Raw genomic sequence first — 25,000 nt, forward strand, 5'->3', positions numbered from 1 at the left:
ATATATATATATATATATATATATATATATATATTATTATTATTATTATTACTATCCAAGCTACAACCCTAGTTGGAAAAGCAAGATGCTATAAGCCCAGGGGCTCCAACAGGGAAAAATAGCCCAGTGAGGAAAGGAAATAAGGAAATAAATAAATGAAGAGAACAAATTAACAATAAGTCATTCTAAAATAAGAAACAACGTCAAAACAGACATGTCATATAATAAACTATCAACAACATCAAAAACAAATATGTCATAAATAAACTATAAAAAGACTATGTCCGCCTGGTCAACAAAAAAGCATTTGCTCCAACTTTGAACTTTTGAAGTTCTACTGATTCAACCACCCGATTAGGAAGATCATTCCACAACTTGGTCACAGCTGGAATAAAACTTCTAGAGTACTGCGTAGTATTGAGCCTCGTGATGGAGAAGGCCTGGCTATTAGAATTAACTGCCTGCCTAGTATTACGAACAGGATAGAATTGTCCAGGGAGATCTGAATGTAAAGGATGGTCAGAGTTGTGAAAAATCTTATGCAACATGCATAATGAACTAATTGAACGACGGTGCCAGAGATTAATAATATCTAGATCAGGAATAAGAAATTTAATAGACCGTAAGTTTCTGTCCAACAAATTAAGATGAGAATCAGCAGCTGAAGACCAGACAAGAGAACAATACTCAAAACAAGGTAGAATGAAAGAATTAAAACACTTCTTCAGAATAGATTGATCACCGAAAATCTTGAAAGACTTTCTCAATAAGCCTATTTTTTGTGAAATTGAAGAAGACACAGACCTTATATGTTTCTCAAAAGTAAATTTACTGTCGAGAATCACACCTAAAATTTTGAAAGAGTCATACATATTTAAAGAAACATTATCAATACTGAGATCCGGATGTTGAGGAACCACCGTCCTTGACCTACTTACAATCATACTTTGAGTTTTGTTAGGATTCAACTTCATACCCCATAATTTGCACCATGCACTAATTCTAGCTAAATCTCTATTAAGGGATTCACCAACCCTAGATCTACATTCAGGGGATGGAATTGATGCAAAGAGAGTAGCATCATCTGCATATGCAACAAGCTTGTTTTCTAGGCCAAACCACATGTCATGTGTATATAGTATAAAAAGTAATGGGCCAAGAACACTACCCTGTGGAACACCGGATATCACATTCCTATAATCACTATGGTGCCCATCAACAACAACTCTTTGAGATCTATTACTTAAAAAATCAATAATAATGCTATATATATATATATATATATATATATATATATATATATATACAATTTTGCATCAACACCAAAAACATTTTGTAGACAGGCATTTCAAATTCGTGGACAAACTTTCGGTTGTGAATGAAACCGGTTTGGTAGAGCAGTGAATATTATGTCCCGACCAGCGTACATTCATGTTTAACCGTACTGGGCCACCGGTAGAAGGTCAGACCTCACGGAAAAACCATCACCTTCCCACTCCTACATGCTAAATCTCCGCCCACTTCTAGGCAGCCTTACAGGTAAAGTCAACAATAAATGGACAGCATAAAGAGGTACCTTCTTGTCCCTTCTCATGGTGTTTGCGAAAACGAGATGTGATTTTATGGCCATGCAACCTTCATGATTGAAGTACTTAATCATAGCAAAGTATTTGTTTTTTCAAGACGTTCACATCTTAGGATACTTATTGTTTATTGATTTACAATGCTAAACAATGCGTTTGTCAAATATGAAGTTCTCTTTTAAACCCTTCTTACTAAATTGATTTAAAACTTTTATATTTCAATATTTGTGATTTTTTCCAAACCATTTCAGTGAATTTTCTGAAAAGCATTTGTGACGCACGAAGTATGCGTAGAGTCCTCTCCAATATAAACGTGATCCCCCAATTTGAAATACAAGCATTTCTTTTTGAGTGGCGATCTAGTAGGATGAATGGCAACCGGACTATGAAACGCTGCGGCTTGATTCATTGATTGGGTTAAGCTCTTTTACGTTGCAGTGGCACTTGCACATTGTAGTGCCAGTACTAGTGGCTTTGGACCTAAGATTGAGAGAGATAGAGTCTTTTAACCATTCTATTGAAGTGCACAAACTGCCCTATTCTTTTTCAGTAAACTACCCCTGTTGATATATATATATATATATATATATATATATATATATATATATATATATATATATATATATATATATATATATATGTATAAATGTATATATGTATATATCACAATAAAAAAAATTTCTCTTATGAAGGTCTGGTGTCAGAAGGTTTTCCCCAAGTATTTATGTGATAATGATGGCTAGCCCTCGCCCTGGATCATACATTCTTCAAGGGTTTTTGTCCTAATAACCTGTATCCTTTCTTTAGGTCGTCACCCAACGAAGTATTGACTAGTCCCAACATTCATTAACTTCGTTGATTGAAGTTAGAAAATTCCTCTATACTATCTTCTTTTTCTACAAAGGAGGCTCATCAGCAGCACATCGAGTGACTTTGCACGCATACCACTATTTGTCTAATATATACTCCCACTTACTGGCTAAGTTCCCTCCACACCAATAACCTTCTTATTCTGACTATTCTGTTTTATATATAAGTAGCTTCAGAATTTTTTTTTTTTATTATACATTCCACATACACGCTTCACTCCCATAATGGAGAGTTGGCTCAACAGTTTCATCATATAATTTCACTCTTATGTTCCATAGATACTCCAGGCCTTTGAGCAGTCTTTATGCACATCATGTTACCTTCTTTTGTTCACCTATTGTGACTGACATCATTCATTACACAAGGATATGATTAGATTTATTTCCATGTTTTTGAATGATAAACAAAATTCTATTCTTATGAAGACTATTCCTATTTCAAACTCTTACTGTATAAAGAACAGCATAATTATATTAAAGAAATATGGGAAAGTCATGCAACATTGTTACAGAATCACTTTTAAACCAAACTAGTTTATGCTCTATGCACATATTCCGGCATGCTTGATTTTCCATTATAAAACTGTCAGTCATTCTCAATTAGTTCTCTTCTATACTATATATCCTCAACAACCTCCACATTGGCTCTATCGATCCTACCACAAGTTTTTTTTTTTTTTTTTTTTTTTTTTCTATAACAAATCCTTTCATCATATCTTATATTCTCAGTCAAAATCCCGTTGTATACCTAAAATGTTATGCTAAATAACTCTTTACCACAATAATTCTTATGATATCTTCTATTATTAATTTGTTTATACACTGGCACACTAATTCTTCTCAGCAATTATTTTTATAACTTTCCTTCATCCAGCCTTGTCATACAAATATTTATCTATTTATATATATATAAATATATATATATATATATATATATATATATATATATATATATATATATATCCGTATATGAGGGAGTTGTTTCTAAAAAAGGACAAATTACTATTTCCACCCAATAACGTTTTCCGTTTTATTCTGAAATTCTCGAGGCTATTTCCATTATCATCACTTGGTATTTTTCTTCACTTCATCAGTTAACTAACTAATGTATTGTATTATATTTCCGGCATGAATTTTCCTACGACCGGTTTTACTTTTATTTCTCTGTTGAAGAGCGCATTTGGAATCTGGTTGATGGGAAGAATGCAGAGAAGGTACTTGTGCATTTTTCGGGGTGAAGATTCCTCCTAAATTCTGCATTCACAGTATTCACGTGCACGCACAAAAGTGCTCATATGCATGTGAGCGTGCATGGCTGCATACTCATTTATCCATCTCTCTATAGATACATACATAATGTTTGTCTGTCTGTGTATTTTGATTATTAATTGTTGACGTATATTTATGTATAATCACATGAGTTTAATTAGAATTGGGATTTTTGGTACTTTTTCATGTTTTACTTTTAAATTTATTTTAGAACACGTTTACCACTTCATTATATATATATATATATATATATATATATATATATATATATATAATATATATATATATATATATATATATATATATATATATATATATATATATATGTGTGTGTGTATAGTATATGTATTCGGGAAATTTCTGAAATACTGCTTAACATTCTTTAGTAGTCGACTGTTTGCTTGGGATAATGTATTTTATCAGTCGTGGCCTCTCTGCCTCAAGAAGCATTTCAAGTATTACCTGGTCAAGTTCACGCACTTGAGGTAGTAAGGTATAACATCCGGCCTTCTGAGAAATACGTATGGGTTTGTGTGTCAGTCATTTTCAAGAGTGATATGGGTTATGTTTGGTCTGTACTCTTCAGTCTGTCTCAGTGTTATTTTTACTTGCACTTGGGCCTCTTAATGATAGAATTTAGTTCAATTAGTTTTATCCTTTTAATCTGAATTATTTTAAGCAAAACGTAGCTTTTTTAATACCACTTGTTAGTTTGTATTATGTAAATTCCATGTTGCCCGCTGAAATTGACCAATTAGACGCTCTCAAAAATATTGGGTAGCTCAGATTCTCGGTTTTGCTTTCATTGTCCAATTCCCCTTTCCTTATTAAGTGCATAACATAGATATATTCATCTGCGTTAATATCTATCCGATGGTAATGGCTGTTGTAGCAAGAACTCGTAATTCGAGGCATTAAAAAAGTTTTCTCATGAACGAACAGGTCCGGTTACTTGTGTAGTCGTTTGTTTAGATAAAATGCTATTTAACCAGGTTTGTTTGTGTAACTATGTACTGTACACTATATATATATATATATATATATATATATATATATATATATATATATATATATGTATATATATATATATATATATATATATGTATATATATATATGTGTGTGTGTGTGTGTATGTATTTGATGTAAATTTGAACCGAATCCCTTTCGTTTAAAAGACTCCTGATTAAAAGTTCATGTCTTATAAGTATTGCATCTTTTGCCATTTTTTTATTCATTACGGGAAATAGGTGTTCATTTTATTGTCCTTTTTATTTTCATCCATTATAAATTATAGGCATTGAAAGTAAATATGTTTGAACACCGTATTATTATATTAATTCCACCATCGCCCATTTTGATGTTCCTCTAAATGTTACTAAAACACGGACTTTCTATCCAATCTCTTCTTGAAATAACTTTGCATATAAACGATCTAATTTCTTGTAGACAGAAACAATCTGAGCCTACGATGTAGCCAAACAGATTTCAAAGCATATTGTAGCGTGAACAGGGAGCGGAATTTTTAGTTTTAATGGCACCATTATTAGTCCTAAAGGCCTGCATCGAATGGGGTCAGAAATGTTGTTTTCCTTTTCCTTGTCGAGCTCAGCTTTGCTGCGTGGGAATGTTAAACATTTTGTTTCTTGATCTTTAGTAAACCAGCTTCAAATTCCTCAGTATTGCTAATCTGACATATGTTTTATAGAAGCAACAAATATATATGCTTGTTTAATTATGTTCCTCAATTTTATTTTAATAAGCATTAAATATATGCTGATTTAATTGTTCCACAATTTTTAATAAGAATTATATTTATGCTGGTTTAATTATGTTCCACATTTGTTTTAATAAGAATTACATATATGCTGGATTAATTATTTTCCACAATTTTTTGTGAGAATTATATATATGCTTTGTATCGGGACACTTCATAACAGCGTACTTAGTTTGAAGAGGCAGCTAGGAAATAATTACACATTTGTAGATTCTAATCGCTGAAGGAATTGAGGATCTGCATTAGTGTAAATGTGTTTGTTATCTATTTTTCTACATAGCAAACTAATACAATGATGGAAATAATAAGAATTATAAGGAGCACAGCCTAATGAATAAAGTAACAGGATGATTACCAATTAGTCGAGTTTATTTATGAGTTTGCATGGTTAGCGAGGGAAGAGAGAGCTTAACGATTTTGCTTTCCACTTTTCTAATTGCTATTTCTAAAGTTTCCTATTTCATTTTGGGTTTAAGTGAATATCACATCACTGGCGTCATCACCTTCTTTATTGTATATTGCTTTAATACAGTAAAAGTCAAGGGTTAAATATGAACTGAAGCAGTGGCAGAAAAAAATCTGCTTTTCCCCCCCCCCTCTCTCTCTCTCTCTCTCTCTCTCTCTCTCTCTCTCTCCTCTCTCTCTCTCTCTCTCTCTCTCCTTGTCTAGTATCTTTTTATGAACGTACTTCATTTGATTCAGAAACATTTCAATGATCTTAGCACGCACACACACACACACACACATATATATATATATTTATATATATATATATATATATATATATATATATATATATATATATATATATATATATATATATACATATACATACATGAATACTATTTCCATCCTATTTCATTAGGTGTTTTGGAGGCTTAAGATTGTGCTTTTTAGGTATGTAATTTTGATAACTTTACTTTTGCTATATGTGTTATACTATAGTTTTAAGTCCTTCCAAGATTATAACATGAAAACATAACATTTCATTTTGGCCAATAGTGGCCTTTTATGTACCAATTAAAATGATAGAATTGTTAGTGTTTGTGTATAATTACTATTTTTTTTTTGGAATTAAAATTTTGAAAAATATCCTTTTACATTATGACATGGATAAGGGTCATAATTATTCTTTCATATAATCTATTTCAGAAAAGTACTTTTGCTTAAAAATTATAATTAAAAAATATTAATACCTTTGAATATTTTCTAAAAGGTCAACATGTTTCAGCTTTTGTTATTTTAAACTAGACGAAGGCTTCAACAGTGTGCTGTGAAGGGAGTTGTACACGAGGATAGAAAACAAAATCGCTTTTCGTAATATAATATGTAAATCCCCTCAGTATGATATGTTGTTCCTTTCCCCAGTTTCATTCCAGGAGTTGACGAGTCGTGTAATAATGCAGATGTATATTCTACCTCTGTGTTCGTGTCCTTTTGGGTATATGTAGGGGATGAGGGCTCCTTAATTAGCTCTTAATTGATTATATCTCTAGAATGTCAAGGCAGTACTTCACTGGCATTTACTGGGACAAATAAATTCTCTCTCTCTCTCTCTCTCTCTCTCTCTCTCTCTCTCTCTCTCTCTCTCTCTCTCTCTCTCTCTCTCTCTCTCATATTTTAGAGGATTTCCAATACTTTGTGATAGATGAAATTTCGAATCCTATTAATTGATTAATTTTACTCTGGGGTTCATCTTTAAAATACGTGCCATATCTTATAGTGCCCTTTAAAAGCATCATAAATGATTATTAGATAAGTATATCAGTTTCAATATGAAATTTTGACTGGAAAATTAAAGTATTTGTTTCGGATGAGCATAAATAAGTTAAAGAAATATATATCTACGGGATTTTTTCTTTATATGTTTCTAGGCTTTAATAGATGTGGGCTACCTAATGTTTATTGTTTTTGCTCTTCATAAAAGTTATGACTTAATTTCAAAGGCTTTATACATACTGCATCCGTAAATTTTAGATGAACAATTTATCTTTTTCTTTTATTGGTGTGGGTTACCAGTCTTCATTATATGTTGATATATCATATTGTTCCTCTTATTAATATTGCCATCAGCTTTCCATGGCGATTATAAGGTAGTAGTCCATCTATCTACAATTCACCTAACATTAGATGACGTATTGGGTCGTAAAAGAGAGCATAGTTATAATAGTATTCATACCCAAAATTTTTATTTACACATTAATTAAATAATTGGTTCATAGAAGAGGATGAGATTTTTAAGCAGTCAAACATTACTACCATTCTTCTCTAGCCATTGTGTTTGGCAATTTTTAGTCTCTTGTAAATTCCATATATTAATTTAAAGTGAATTTAACACTCCCCGAGAGAGATTAGTTCACCAAAGGTTCAGCTGGACCTCTCAAGGCAATATGAAGCTCGAAGTAGGAGATGATGAATGGAGAAGTATTGAATTAAAAGCTCAAGATAGAGACGACTGGCAAAATCTAACCGAGGCCCTTTGCGCCAATATGCGTAGGGGGAGATGATGATGATGATGATGAATGTAGCACTAGCTGTGAGTAAATTCCTCTCGAGACACCTAAATAAAACACGAGATTTACTGTTTATTGTTCAATATCCGTAATGCAAATACGCCTGGGTCATGCGGGCACTTATCCCCCTTTAGAATTATGATAGGTAAACTTGGGTGGAATCACCTTGATTAGTGGTTCATTAAGTACCACCAATTTCTGCATGATTGGCTGTCACTGTGTTGCACGCAACGCGGGGAGTGCCCTTTGTGCACTGGCACAGTTCGTAATTCGGTGGGCGTGCGTGTATGTGATTTGTATTATGCTACTGTATTTTGAGTATATTTTCTTATTTTCGTTCATATTTTATTCACACGGATTTGTTCGATTTATATTTTAGCAATGCTTTAACAAGGAATGGAAAATTAAACTCGCACATATATACATTAGTTTGTATTTTATGCACTAACAATTAGTTTGTTTTCTTTATATTTTAGCAATGCTTTAACAACGAATGAAAAAATAAACACACGCATATGTATACTATATATATATATATATATATATATATATATATATATATATATATATATGTGTGTGTGTGTGTATATATATGCATATATATTTACTAAAACCTTAGAACATAAGCTATAAAAATGATAATGATGGAAATAACACCGAGAGACAGGATAAGAGCAACGTGGATACGAGAGCAACCTAATGTAGAGGATATTCTAAAAAAAAATTAAGACAAAGAAATAGACATGGTTAGGACGTATAATGAAAATGTCAGTAAATAGATGGACATTAAGAATAACATAATCGGTCCCTAGAGATTGTAAAAGAAGCAGAGGAAGGAAGAGAAGACGATAGATCATCGAACTAAGGAAGATTGCGGGCGTGGACTGGCACATAGAAAGACCATGAACAGACGCAAGTGGAAGTACACGTCTGAGGCCTTTGTTTTGCAGTGGACTAGTGTGTGTGTGTATATACATACATATATATATATATATATATATATATATATATATATATATATATATGTGTGTGTGTGTGTGTGTGCGTGCATATAAGCTTTAAGCCCTTTGGCTTATAGCATCTTGTTTTTCCAACTAGGGTTGTAGCTTGGCTATTAATTATATATATATATATATATATATATATATATATATATATATATATATATATATATGTATGTGTGTACGTGTACATGTGTGTCTGTGTGTGGTGAACTCAAAACAGTTGAAACTCGATGACCATAAATATGTATTATAGCCATGAAAGGGAAAGTGAAAAGACTTGATTAGAGATAGTACATTCGTCTTATTGGTGATAACATCTGACTCACAATACGATGATGTCATCAATAAGACGAAATTACTAACTCTAGTTAAGTCTTATAAGTTTTCTTGTCTTTGTTATGATATATATATATATATATATATATATATATATATATCTATATACATTTATATATATATATATATATATATATATATATATATGTGTGTGTGTGTGTGTGTGTGCATGTATTATTGCACATAACTAACGAAGGCCTTCTTTACCCTGCAACGTATATAGGTTTTACCAGATTCCAGATTCTTCCAAAGTCTTGTCTCTCTCACAGCAAGATTATCCTAGATGATCCACAACTCCTTTTCGCTGTCCAGATCATCGTAGGCTTTGTTTACAGGTGTGCGCAAGACTTACAAGTGAATAGGATTAGCTGTACTGTATATGAATTTCTGCTCTATTGTGGTGGCCGATGTGGCCACGTGTCTGACTGGTGATTGCCAGACTGGGGTTCGAGTCCCGCTTAAACTCGTTAGTTCCTTTAGTCGCTGCAACCTCATCATTCTTGTGAGCTAAGTATGGTGGCTTTGGGGGAGCCTATAGGCCTACCTGCTGAGTCATCAGCAGCCATTGCCTGGCCCTTCCTTGGATGTAGAGGCCGCTTGGGCGCTGATCATATGTATATATGGTCAGTCTCTAGGACATTGTCCTGTTTGATATGGCAATATCACTATCCGTTACCTCTGCCATTCATGAGAGACTTACAAACCTTTAAACCTTAATGGTATCATTAAGGTTGATAATAGTCTTGTTTTTTAAACCACGGTACTTTAAACTAACTGAAATAATTATTGTACTTTTAACTTTGCCACTGTACATTTTTTGTTTAAATTTTGAGTTTTATGTTCACGAATTTGAAAAAAAAAAATTTATATTGAAAAATAAGCTAACATGTGAAAAATAGCTTTATAATCTTACAGTTAAGATCATAGCTCAGTTTATTATATTTTTATAGTTTAGAGTATTTTTTTCGACGATATTATAAATCTTATTTGTTGATTTTGCTGTTGTATATTTAATATACTCTTGTAATGTATAGTATCTCATCGGAAATGGTACATGGTTTTTATATTAATACCTTCATTCTTAAATTGAATCAAATAAGCTATTTTGCAGTCGTTCATTATGTGACGTCCCCTAGTATTCTTATAGCAGTTATCACATAGAGATAAGTCGAAAGTATCGTAACAGAATATCTCTCTGATAAATCATAGGGGAAACGAGGGGTGTGGTGAGGGAATGTAATGAAGTTGTGACCATTTTCGGTAAGAGATGATATCAGGGTTCGAAGGCCTATGGTGGGCTACAGTAATTTATAATGACGACCTACCCTCTTCCTGTCTTCTCTCCTCTACCTTCCCCCCCCCCCCCCCTCTCGCTAAAATATTCGATCATATATTGTTCTTTTTGGGCTTTTCTATTACACGCAGGAAAATTGAAATTTGAAACTGGTGCCACTTATTTTGTCTGTATTTAAACTTTGCCTTTTTATGTTATGTACACAACTACTTATGGTAATAATGTTTCCGTTTATAGATTTTTCTTGTGATTACTTTTAGTGCTTTTTTGTTGTTGTTACAAGCTTTTTTTATCTTTTATTATGAAATGCACATTTACATTCTTACAATATTTTATATTTACATAAATATTTTTATTTTACAGTTCATGGAATTGTATCGCTTATTATCGTGCTGGTCATTTAAGAAGTTGCAAGGAGAAAAATTTTTGTCAAATCCCTATACATTCTAATCACATATGTGCCATACAATTTTACATTTATGAATGATAAAAAAAATAAAAAGTAAGCAGCTAAAACCTAAAGACCAGGCAAGGGCAATTCGGTTAAGATATCTCCTCCGCTCTCGTTCTTTTTCACTCCCTTTCCCCAGCTAAAATGTCAAGTAAACGAATGCGACTGTCACATGTTATCTTGGGTTATTATTTACTGCTGGCTCCATGAAATATCATTGTTGTGAATATCGCCTGCATTTGTGTGTTTGTGTTCTAATCTGAAGTAATCGTTCAAGTTAGAATGTAATTTTTAAGCGGTTCTGTATTCAGAAATGCGTTGCCTTCCATCGGCGTTGAAATTTTTACTTATTTCAAATGTGGGTTGACAGTGACCTGGGATTGATGTCCTTGACCTTATTTTGAATGCCAAGGCTGTGGGTGGTGAACAGGATTATCCTCCTTTCTTGAACACATAAAGATGTGGGTGTTTCTATAATGCGTGAACATAGGTTTTGTGTGATATGATTATTACCTATATAGCGAGATATTTCAATATTTTTCTGAACTATTTTTTAATATGTTTTGATACGTTATTAGCAAGTAAAGTATCAATCTAAATCATAATATATAGAAAAGCCATATCATTTGTTTATCATTATTTCTAATACTGATGAGCTCTGGGTGTTCACTATATCAGATGCTAAGGCTCTTAAAATATCTTTCTATATGCTAGTAATTTGAAAGGGCGAATCCAGACTCAATATTAAATTCCTCTCACGGGCGTGCCTCGGGTAGTCGTTTTTTCGCCTATAACGGGAAAAAGCCTTTTCATAGTGGGTGTCTTTCTTGTAAGAGAAACTTTGAAGGAATTCGCCAAGTTCTTACTTGACTTAAATTCCAAATATTAACAGGAATACGGATATTTACTCGGTAAAGGGTTTTTTCCAACTTTGATATTTTTTAAATATTCATAATATTTTTACTTGATTTTCAGTGTCAATGTTTTAATATTTTGTGGCATTCTCAGTTGTCTGATGATATTTTATCATAGTTATCGAAGGATATTTTTTCGTTAACGAAGGATATTTTATGAGAACGAAGGACATTTTAGCAAAGTTAACGAAGGATATTTTATCAGAGTAAACGATTTTTATAGATTGACTGATAATTTGTTCTTAGCTTATATTTTATCAGCGTTTACTATATGACAAATTTTATATTTTTTATTATGATCTTGTCCTCTTTTCATCTCATAAAAGAAAGCTGTTAGCAGCGCTTGCATCTTCATTTTGCCATTGGTTTACCAAGACACGTAACCTTGACTTCTCAAGAGCTGCAATAGACTACAGATAATGGTCGAGTTACTTCTCTTATGCCCATCCTCTCTTAAGTGTAGTGTGGGTGGGGGTTAAGATTTGGATGGCTTGAGTTAGGCAGTGGGGGTTTTAATGTGTTTGCCAGGGTGGGGGTTACCGGGTGTGTGTGTGTGTGTTTGTGTGTCAAGGACATTTTTGTCCTCCATTCTATTTTGTCACGTCCTTCGCTCTATTGTTAGGGTATTTTTTCCCTGGTGTACAATTCTTAACTGCTTTTTATTCGATAGTTATATATTTTTGTTGTTGTATCACAGCGTGATGCATAACCGAATTTAACGGTAATGTACTTTATATAAAGGTCTATGATGAACTGAAGGTTTTCAGTCTCGGCATTCATTTACAGTTCAGTATTTAGGTTATGATTGGGAACGTCTCACTGTTGAAGTACACACACATGCATATATATACACACATGTATATATATATATATATATATATATATATATATATATATATATATAATTGTGTGTATGCTCGTGCAAATACAATTCACACATTTGGATGTGCACTTTGGCATGTGCCAACATGTTGATATTTTTCATGTGTTTCTCGTGCTTCAAAAACATTTTGCGTACCATTCTGTATTTTATATTATATGTATTCAGAAGTTTTAAACCATTTGCAAAAGAACAGTTTACAAACGATACTTTTTTATGAAACTGCTCTCTCTCTCTCTCTCTCTCTCTCTCTCTCTCTCTCTCTCTCTCTCTCTCTCTCTCTCTCTCTCTCTCTCTCTCAGTATTGTATCATATATTAGATTACACATGCATATATTATATATACGGTATACGCAGTATATATATATATATATATATATATATATATATATATATATATATATATATATATATATATGTATGTATATATATATGTGTATATATATATGTATATATATATATATATATGTATATATATATGTATATATATATATATATATATATATATATATATATATATATATATATATATATATATACTGCTTTCATGTTCTCTCCATTAAGCTTCTATATAAAAAAGGGACACCAATCACTGCCAGTTTCTATCTCAAAGGAAACTTTCACAATCTCTTTGGCTGCCCGTGAGCAGCGCCCTGAATTCAAATTTATACTAATAACAAATACTCATATTATGTATCACACACGTATTTATTTATGCATATATACTGTACATATGTATATACCGTACATGCATGCATATAGTTGTATTATATATATATATATATATATATATATATATATATAAACATATATATATATATATATATATATATATAAACACAAATATGCATATCTACTTCAAGTCGGTTTAGTAAATATACAATCTGTGTAGGCTTATAGTCGTTGTCATAATCTTATCTGATGAAACCTATCTGGTATGTATTTATTATGAAATTATATACAGGAAAAATAACGACATTATGTAGCACAGAAGTAGGAACGAACAATTTCATACACATCAATTTTTTTCGTCAGTTACAAATATTACTTAGCGAATCAAGTTCTGATTCTGACATCTCTTTCCGCCATGCTATTTGCGTCTTCATATAAACAATTTTTGTTTTGGTTGCTGACACGAGTCTTCTAAAGTGATATGTCAAACGAAATTTTCCTGACGTATAACACTCGCAGAGCAACTGGTGGTCACACCGCAGTAGAGTAAACGAATGGTATTTTCGAAGGTAAATATTGGATTTTGCTCGGAGAGTAAACCAAAAGCAAGACATGGAGATAGGATGACTGACTATGAAAGGTATCTATTGTCTGATAAATGAGTAAATATTTCCTAGCTATTAACAGCAGTGATAGTATATCAAACGATATGAGATGAGATGGGAATAGTGTTTGAATGTTCCCGGACTGAGGCTTAGATATCATTTTCCTTTGTTTCTCTCTTACTGGCTTTCGAGAGGAATGAAACTCACTCACCTTCACCAGCTTTTTAGATGATTATTTTTTTGTTATCCCAGTTGTGAACTGCATTTCCCCCGGGGTGGTATGTTGAGACATGTGGAAATGTTAGTTTTGTGCTGTCAGGTATAGAATTCAGTTACAACAAATTTAATGAGCCGCCGTACACGTGGGTGTAGACTTTTATAGAGTGGCGTGGCGTTAAAGGGCTTATGTCTTTCCTGGTAGAAAGAAAGGCCTTTGTTGTTTCGTGTTTTGAAGTTTATCATTTCTCAACTTTTGTATGATCTCTTACCACCCAGACCGAAAGAGGGAGAGTAGGAAATGTGCAAGCGTGAGTGGAGCTGCTTTGAGAGGGAAATGGATGAAAAAAAAAAAAAGTAATGGGAGTAGAAGGATATTTATACTTTGAGGTTGATGCTCACAGGAAGATAGTTTTTTTAAAAAGATAGAGAATTTTAGAGGGAAGGAAGAATTTTTTTTAGAGGGCTTACAGCGAATATATATCGGTAAAAGGAAAATAAGAGTTAAAAGGACTCACGAAATTAATAAAGATAACTAATAAGGAGAGAAATAATAGAGAGGGAATTTAATTGCTCTCTGAATAGAAATGAGATAGGTTGATCAATGTTCTATCAATCACTAGTTGTTATTAACCAAAACTTAAACAAGAGTTAGATGGAAACTTAAGAAATTTTAAGACAAAGAAATAGACATGGTTAGGACGTCTAATGAAAATGTCAGTAAATAGATGGACATAAGAATAACAGAATCGGTCCCTAGAGATTGTAAAAGAAGCAGAGGAAGGAAGAGAAGACGATAGATCATCGAACTAAGGAAGATTACGGGCGTGGACTGACACATAGAAAGACCATGAACAGACGCAAGTGGAAGGACACGTCTGGGGCCTTTGTTCTGCAGTGGACTAGTGTGTGTATATATATATATATATATATATATATATATATATATATATATATATATATATATATGTGTGTGTGTGTGCGTGTGTGCGCATATAAGCTTTAAGCCCTTTGGCTTATATCATCTTGCTTTTCCAAGATAGCTAATGAGGAATGAAATAAAAGAGGCTTTCGTGCATATATTCTTCATATAAGTTATTTAGAGGATTGCTTTCTTCCACATCATTAATACTTGTTTGTTTTTATTTTCATTTTTCCTATTTTGATTACTTTTTCCTTTAATTTCGATGTAATTCTGATATTTTTTTTTTCACCATGTGACCACGGAGTCTCCGTGAACGAGAACGTGTATCTATGTTGGCTTTCAATTATTTTGTTATGATTATTACAGGAACCGTGACAATTGGACTAAGTAATTATATGTAATTTTATTTTTAGAACATCATATAATAGATATTAGCAACCATCGATATTTTGGCTGAGAAGAAAAGAAACTCGTGGCTGAAATGAGTATATAGGAGAGAGAGAGAGAGAGAGAGAGAGAGAGAGAGAGAGAGAGAGAGAGAGAGAGAGAGAGAGAGAGAGAGAGAGAGCGCATAAAAGCCAATCATCAGCATGGGATTGAATACCGTGTTAATGGTGGTATTCAGTAGCTTATTTTAATGGGCCATTCGGATTGTATTTCGTTTGAAGTGCCATGTCACTGGTGTTTATTCAACCGGGAGTTTATACTGCTGGTGTCATAAGTTTCGAACGGCGCATTTAATAGACCAGTTATTCCGAATCTGTTGGTGTATCGGATTAAAGTCTCAAGTGTCGATGGAGAACAGAGATTATCACCAGGGATGTTTTGGAGGGCGAGGTTTGTTATTATATATGGTATAATAACTGTTGGCGCTGTTGTTCTGATTCGGAATGGATGCAGGGAAGGTAACTTCAAGAGTGTACGAACGGAGTGGCTTAGGAAAATTTGTATCTTAGAAAAAGTAAATACTGTAAAGATGTAATTTATGTGCATTATGCTAAGGTAATTCAGTTTAGAAATAGATATGAGTCGGAACTGTAATATATTATATATTATGGGAAAATTTAATAGTAAGATCGTACTTTGAATATACACTTCTGTGTTTAGGGGATATTGGAGACATACATGCTAAATTTTCTCGATGGTTTTAGTATATTTTTGCATTGGAATTTTGTTTAAAAACTAATTTTGTCCCCTTTTCGCAGATAGTGTTGCGGTCAACGACTCTGGAAAACGTTCAACAGTTAATCTTTATTCTGAAATTTTTTTTATGTGAACTCATAAAGTGGAAGGTGTATCTCTAGTGTCACAGTAAAATGAAAGCAGATGATCAAGCAAATCGCAGAAGTCATTCGAATAGGGCTTTTAAATAGCGTGACGAAATGCTTTGTTATTTTTAAATCTTGTGCGATGACTACTGTATATCCCTCGGATTTGTAGCTAGAAATTTTATTTTACTTTTCGATGTGAAAATAGCAGGAGTCAGGACTAGAGTTTTGGAAAGTCTTGGGTACAGTCCATTCGTGTCATGGTGACGGCAGTCTGGAGTGAAGAATGTGGTATCGATACGTTTAATGGAAAATACGGTCCAGTCAGAGCGGAGGTACTGATTTAATGGTCATTTGATCGTGACGTATATATTCTAACTTGGGGATAACTTTTCGTTCTACTGCGAAAGTTCGGGAGTCGGTTATGGGACAACTTTTGGTCCGGTGCAACTCGGCTGGCCTTCAAGTTAGCCAGCGTAACTCGGCCGGGATTTTTGTCCGTTATAAGAATAAAGAGTGGCTTGATTGCTGATTGTATTTCATCTAATATTATACATAAACACTTTCTCATCACTGAGAGAGATGTGAAAATTATGATTGGCGACTTCAATGCTTAAGTTGGAAGAAATAATATACATTAACAATAAGATGAAATATTGTAAATAATAAGACTACAATTTTTTATTAAGATTATATAAGAGATAACTTTAATTACCTGTCTGTCAGACTGTCAACGAAATTGTAAGGCAAATAAACTTATCCCGACCGAACCCCAAGCATTGCTGGTGGCTTTTAACCCCGCCCAAATGGAGACACTATGAGCATTGAGAAGAGCTTATTGCTGTGTTTTCTATATCCTGTCAACACTAATGTACATGTTGAAATAGCATAAATAATCAGCGTCACTCAGTATTCCCACTATTCATTTATGTCTCATTTAATTAAATGTAGTATTTATGCCGCTGATATCGGTCTCGCTCTCGTTGGTGATTATAAAATAGTCAGTGTTATCAAACCTTTGATTGTGTCTGACAGTATCAAACCCTTGACAGTATCAAACTTTTAACTGTGCCTGACAGTATCAAACCTTTGACTTGTCTAACAGAACTTTCTTAGACTTGTTTTAGTATTAAGGCATCCTTTCAGACCCTATTTTTTAGTTATGTTTTATTTTATTTTCCTATATATAAATATTGCATTTTTAGATTGACTCATACTATGAAGAATGGGATATGTTAGTAAAAAAAAATATATATATTTTAAATATTAATTTTTAATACGTTTAGTATGTTATATACAATAAGTTTTACCATGACCCGGTTATATCTTACGATCATATTTATGTAGTCAACCCTGATCACTTCAGTATGTTGCAGCTACCACCTTTATTTTCATATTTGAAGTTAATGATATTTACGCCAGAGTCATTGTTACAAACTTACTTTTCTAGCGTTCGTATTTACTCATTCACTTATTACCTTTTCCTTACGTGTCTTCGATTTTCCCATTACTGAGATTGAAAGCGAGTTTCTGTTATCATATGAATTATATTCTCACCTGACTTCTTTGATCAGAGAAAGCTAGTTTTTTTTTTTTTATCTGTGAATACTCATTGTATTGATTTATTTCCCATAATGAAAGTAATTTTTTACTTTTATCCTCGCGAAAAGTGATCTCAGTTGGAAAGTATCTAAAAGATAATATAGGGATTGCGTGAAAGAATGAGGGATTGGATTATGAAATCGGTGGGACTGACCGTGTCTCTCACATCAGCTAAAGGGGCCGAAATATGTTAACCTTTGCTCTGCAGCAGGCTAAGGGCGACAGCTGATGAAAATTACAATATTCACGACAGCTCTCTCTCTCTCTCTCTCTCTCTCTCTCTCTCTCTCTCTCTCTCTCTCTCTCTCTCTCTCATGTAATACTTTTATTATTTTTCCATTGACTGATTAACCTTTTTTTTATAGTTTCACTGTAATAGTAACCAGGGTCATTTTTTAACGAACAGTAATAATAACCATGATGATAATGATAATAGATTTTTACGCTGGTAATACTTCCTCAAATTTGCTATTCCATAGATGACTACCTCTGAAGACAGGTTGACCCTGCTCTGCAAGGGTTGCAGTTTCAGGTCGTGTGATGGGTTCATAACTCCTTTTTAGTCCTTTTTCAAGGACCTCAGCTCTTATATTACTTAATGCCATAGATAATCAAGTAACCTGTATTCACCAAGTGTGTCTTTGTTTTTTAGCATTTATAATTGTAATTATTTTATTATTGGTTTGATATGGAAAACTATTTTGGTTAACATCTTACCTGTATTTGTGAGGCAGCCATTACACACACACACACACTTATATATACATAAATATATACATATATATATATATATATATATATATATGTGTGTGTGTGTGTATATATGTGCATTATATATATATATATATATATATATATATATATATATATTATATATATACATTTATTTATATAAGTATGTATATATTATATATACATACATACATACATACAAAAAGCGTAGAGATGTATGTATATTGTTGTTTAACGTTGACCCCCTTTAGTTCCGTTTTGAAATTCATCAGAAACACGTCACGGTTTCCATTATTGAAGAAAGAAATGGCGCTTGAATTTGTCATTTTAGCATTGATTTTGAGTCCTATACAGCAGTTGGTCAGAAGTCACTCGAGTCGTTAGTGCTGGGCTGGTTTAACAGGATATATGCGGTAACTTATACGCTTCGTTTCAGGTTTGTGTACTGTATTTTATAGACAGAGCGTGGGTTCTCTGAAGATTTTAGTTAGGTTATTTTTTACCACTGGGGTTTTTCTTTTGTGTTTTTATTTCTAAAGCCAATTTTTAACATCAAACATTCAGCAGTTATAATGGTAATGGCATGAATCTTCAGTTTATTTCAGTCGTATACAATGTATGTCTCGTATTTCTGGACCCTCGCTTGTTTTCATGTACAGAATATGTTAATTGTATCAACATTAATGACTATCGTTTGACTCGATGTAAATGATATTGATCCAATCTCCAAATTTTCTAAGGTGTAGATAAAAAGTTTAAAAGTCAATCATGAGTGCCATAGACAACGGACAGAACAAAGTCCTTGAAACAGACCATATATACTTATGATCAGTGCCCAAGATCCCCTACTTGGTGGGTTAAGCAGTGGCTGGTGATGACCCTCCCAAAACACCAACATGGACAATTAGGTCACCGTAACTATTAGTTTAGTAGGGCTCGAACTACCGACCCACAACCCTCTCTCTCTCTCTCTCTCTCTCTCTCCCCCCCCCCCATAGGTCATCGCCATTTTTAAAGTTATTTTATCGTCAACAATAAATGTTTTCAAGACAAAGTCCAACTGATAAATGATTAAAGATTTCTACCTGGTTTAATGAATATTGATAATTTGCTCCCATTGTTTTGTATATTCAGTGTTGATCGTCTGTGTCCCTGCAGTGACAATTTTTTCCTCTCTAACACCAGTAGAGGGACCCATTCTTGATTGCATAATATTAGACGTGTTTGATATTTAACTTGATTATAAAATATTCCTTAACGAACTACAGTAGCTCCTCCCTACTTTTTCATAAGTGCTGTCATTTTAACATTTTAACACACATCTCGTTCCACTTTAAAGAATCAGGATACGTACAGTCTTGTCTAAAGTAACAGTGGTTTCACCAAGATAACATATATATTATGTTTGCCCCCCCCCCCCTTGTTTCACAAAATCTCTTGTTTTCGTCTGTCAGAAAAGTCAATAAAATACGATAACTATCTGGTTTTCAAAGCAGTATTATAATTTCTTAAATATGTTTTCCATCACTTGTTTCATTTTGAGAAGGGACAGTTTTTTCAACTAATGTTGATATTCTATTAACAAGTTATAAAGTATTATACTTCTCAATATCTTCAGCAGACAATTGACCGTTTCTCTATGATAATCTTTTGATCCTTTTACTCTCTGTCTCTTCTAAATCAGCATTTAAATGTCAATTTCACATTCCCTCCGATTTACTTTGACATCCAATCATGGTTGTTTTAATTTGCACTTTGTTTTCTATCCTCAATAATCTTGTTCCTTATTACATCATAATTCCCTGATTTCATCTCTCTTTTGTTTAAGGAATTTTATTTAGCAATCGTTTGTCTTTACCTGTGTTCTACCAAGTATTTTCAAACCTATCGATATTTCTAAAACAATACCCATTTAGTTTTGTTTTATCTCATTATTTTTTCTGGTATTCCTCCTGCGAATCCTTAATTCTTTTAATCGCCTTAACAATATAACAGTCATTTATTTGACATTACATCATCTAAAGCTAACTGATTTTATCAAAGGCTGGGTGTAGTCAGATTTTTAAATTTCAAAGACCTCACCTGCTCTAACCAGTTCACCAGGCGTTACTCTTCGTTTTTACTTTGATATACAGTATAACTTTCTCAGATCTTCATAATATTAATGTTTCACTTTTCCTTACAAAAAATGGATGCTCTATCATATATCCATATATCGATCCTTGCGATTGAATTTTTCTCATTTTCAGTCCACAGATTTCTACATATTTTTAACACACACACACACACACACACTTGGAGGATGTCTGGTTAGCGTTTAGACCAAGTAAGTGTTAATGAGACCAGGCCTTCAGACCGAAAAAGCACGATGAAATGTCTAGATTAATTAAAACAGCAGCGTGGTTGAATTTTACAAGGGTGTGTCTTTCAGTACTAATTAAAATCTCGGCAAATATCGGCCTCGATTTTTGAGAGGCCGTTCCTTCCCCGAGGGTAATGTTGTATAGAAAAATATCTGTTGGCTAAATGAATTATAATCGACTCAAAATCAAATGACTTCTCTATGTGCTGATCTTATTTTAATCATAGGAGATTTTTACATCTTTGAATAAGAATGTGACTGCAAATCCAGAATTTATCTGAACACTAATTATATAGATGTATCCGGGAAATTAAGATCAACCGTAATCTTAAAAAAAGAGATAGAAAAAAGATATGCGTCAATATGAAAAAGAAAATTAACTGAAGACATAATGTCCACAACATCTAAAAGTAAAAGCCCCCTTTTCCTCCAAAATGCGAAACTCTTACTAACTAATTAGCAAATCTTTTTTAGCCTATTAAAAGTTAGCAACACTAATCACAGTTTCGGGAGAAATTCAACAACCAGTAACTCTATAACAGGGATTGCTCTTGAAAATGGATTCCAGAAGGCCGATTTCTATGCCCATAACCGAAGAAAATTCGTCTTTAATAACGTAACCTATATCAGCTGAGGGCCCAAAACTTCAACGGTGAAATGACCTTAACTTTTGGGCTGATTGTGGACAAAAGTTCAGGTTAAAAATCCATCCAACTGGATAAGCGGACTACAACTTTCTTTCTCTCATTTTCGGTATATTTTTGAGATTGTGGGGTTTTGTCCTCGTTTTTTACTTTATATGGCGTCAGAAACTCATGGGCGGATCGAGTTGCACCGAGTAGAAATATTTTTGTGGGTTTCTGATGCCGGATTCCATTCTAAAATATGTTTATTGGTTTCATAGTGTTTCATTGGTGTTTTAGGATGTTTTTGGACTTTGGAAGACAGCTTTGTTGTTGTTGTTATTATTATTATTATTATTATTATTATTATTATTACTATTATTATTATTATGTTCACCTGTAATAGAAGCATAATCTTCATAAAACTGACTCACTTAGCCTATATATGCATATATAGCTATCATGATGGAGATGGGTTATTTCTAGTCTATGAACAGTTTCCTGAATGTAACAGGAATATGTACAGTGACTTGTCATAATATATATATATATATATATATATATATATATATATATATATATATATATATATACATATATATATATATATATATATATATATATATATATATATATATAGATGGATGCAGGTGTATAGACGATTTGTGTTGAGAAAGTTCATTTGATTCAGTAGTTCAGTTCAGAATTGAATATATATTTGCGCGTTTGCATGTATTGTATTTTTTGATGGTGCTTTTAAAATGAAAGGTGGACATATGTCTATTAATATATCTATGAGGAAAGTAACTGAAGGCTAATGATTACTTGGTCTTATTTCTTTACATTTGTGGTTGCACCAAATTATTATAATTGTTTGGTTGTATTTTACTAACGCAAATACCATTCGTTTGTTGGGGAATTTTATATTAGGTAATATAACATTTTTAGTGGTAACATATTTTGAATGGGCTTTTGATTTTAATTTCGTAGTATTGGGCAAGATGTCAGTATTTATTATCAATAAACGCCGTTAAGCTAAAATCACATTCCTGTTCGATAGGCTAAATGAATTTTTAAAAGTTTTACTTACTTAAATCTTTTGAATATATTCATATTGCCTCATACCAAGTAATAACGTTGGAAACTGTTTTGGTTGCTCTAACATTATATTAAATATGTAATGAGTGTAGCAGCAAATTTAACTCATGGTCATATCATATATCCCGTGAAGGCCAATAACCCAACGTCTGAAAAGTCTTGTTTACTGGCCTGTAGGGTGAAAGGGAATATTTGGTTAATATGATGGAGATAAGAGTCTAGAAGGAAGGATTTTAGTATGCGTGACGGCTTATCGGTAATTGGTCTCCTATTTCTTATGGTCAGGGAGATAACAGTTTACCCCTCTCCTTTCAGACATCCACACTTAACTATCCTTGGAAATGGTATGGAAATTCTGTGATCTTAACCTTGACTGGCTCGCCTCTGCCTCCTCCTTTCTTGTCGCCTCTATCTCTCCCTCTCATTCCTCATCCATAAGTTGAAGGAAGGGTACGGGCCTTCGACCCCCAAATCTAAGGGCCCTTGAGACCAATTTGGCTCACCAGGGTCAAGAGCCCCTGTAGCATTCTGTTGGTACCACAGGCCACGTGAGAGAAGTGCCACATACTTATTCCCGCTGAGGGGAGCCAGTACCTTGTCGTCGATATCTTAATCAAACATGTCCAAAGAGTTGATGGTCCTCAGGTCTTATCCCCCTACTTTTTGCGATCTTCTTCACGGCTGGTTTCATGCCGTCGAAGCTTGAGGTCTGTTTTTATACATGTCAAGGGGATCTGTGTTAGTTCTTGTTGATGTGGATATTGTTGTCATGGTGCCCATAGGGCGAGGGAGGTCTGGCTTTTAGGAGTTTGTAGGAGGAGGAAAAAGAGTGGAAGGACGAGTAGTGGTTCTCGTTCTTCTTCAAGTGTCTTGAGTAGCCATCAGATGCATAGTGTTTGCTTTTGTTTGCGAGATGATCTTGGTATAGTATACCCGGTTGGGAAATATGTTTACGGGTTCTCAGAAGAATCGGTTCGGAGATGTTTGTGCGGTTGGGTTTGCGTGGGAGGTCGAAAGGTCGATGGTGTACGGTTTATTTGTTATGGGAGATTCCCAAGTGACCTCTTGGGGTGCGCCTTCACCACTCTATTAAGTGAAAATAAACTTTTTTTGTTGCGCAGTTTCAGATTCAATGTGCATTCCTTTCTTTAAAGGCACGAGTGTTGACATTTTTTGTTCTCGCACAATGGTTGCTATTGTAAGTAGCCACTTTTATCAGTTAGTTGCTTTTGAGGATGTGATGCATTCAAGAAGTTTAGGAATTTGATTTATTTCGATGCAGTATTTTTCTGTGAAAAGATTTTTTTATTAAGTTGCTAGGGTAATTGGCTAGTGTTCTTGTCTGTACATTCTATATAAGTTTAATCTCACCCTTGTGGTTTCTTATAAAACTGTCATTTTATTTGATGGATAACAACTGTTTTTCCCCCTTTGAAATATAAAGGAACCCTAAGTCGTAGTTATGAAAATAAAAGCTATTTGACCTACATGTATTTGAGAGAGAGAGAGAGAGAGAGAGAGAGAGAGAGGAGAGAGAGAGAGAGAGAGAGAGAGAGAGAGAGAGAGAGAGAGAGAGAGATGGATACGATATGTTACTCTCTAATTTTCAATTCAATTAGTGATCACAACTGTATCCAACTTCTTAGTCACTTGATATGGCGGATAACGTTATCGGGATTCGGAGGTTAGGAACTTGTGTAGGCTGTGACTTTCAGTTGGATGACCCATTCAACTATAATCATGGTTATTGTTTATATTATTAATCTCTTTATATAGAACAATTTAATGCCTCGATTATGGCAATAATCATCTTTACTTTTCGAGTCATGTTGGACTGTATTGAAGGCATTATAGATATAATGGAGTGAAGTCCGGTGACCGATTTCTGTGGTAGTAATTTACCAGAGTGACGCGCATTTTTCTGTAGTACTTGTCTTCGAACTCCGTCAGCACATAGTTACAAACACACATAAACATATATATATATATATATATATATATATGTATAT

General features: G+C 33.4%; 1 protein-coding gene across 1 annotated transcript in view; it reads left to right on the forward strand.

Moving 5' to 3' along the window:
- The window catches only part of LOC137625121 (tolloid-like protein 1), an 865,074-nt gene that overhangs the window by 13,520 nt on the left and 826,554 nt on the right, over positions 1-25,000 (forward strand). The window lies entirely within an intron of this gene.

Source organism: Palaemon carinicauda, chromosome 2 (assembly GCF_036898095.1).
Source record: "Palaemon carinicauda isolate YSFRI2023 chromosome 2, ASM3689809v2, whole genome shotgun sequence".
In the NCBI taxonomy this organism is placed as follows: domain Eukaryota; kingdom Metazoa; phylum Arthropoda; class Malacostraca; order Decapoda; family Palaemonidae; genus Palaemon; species Palaemon carinicauda.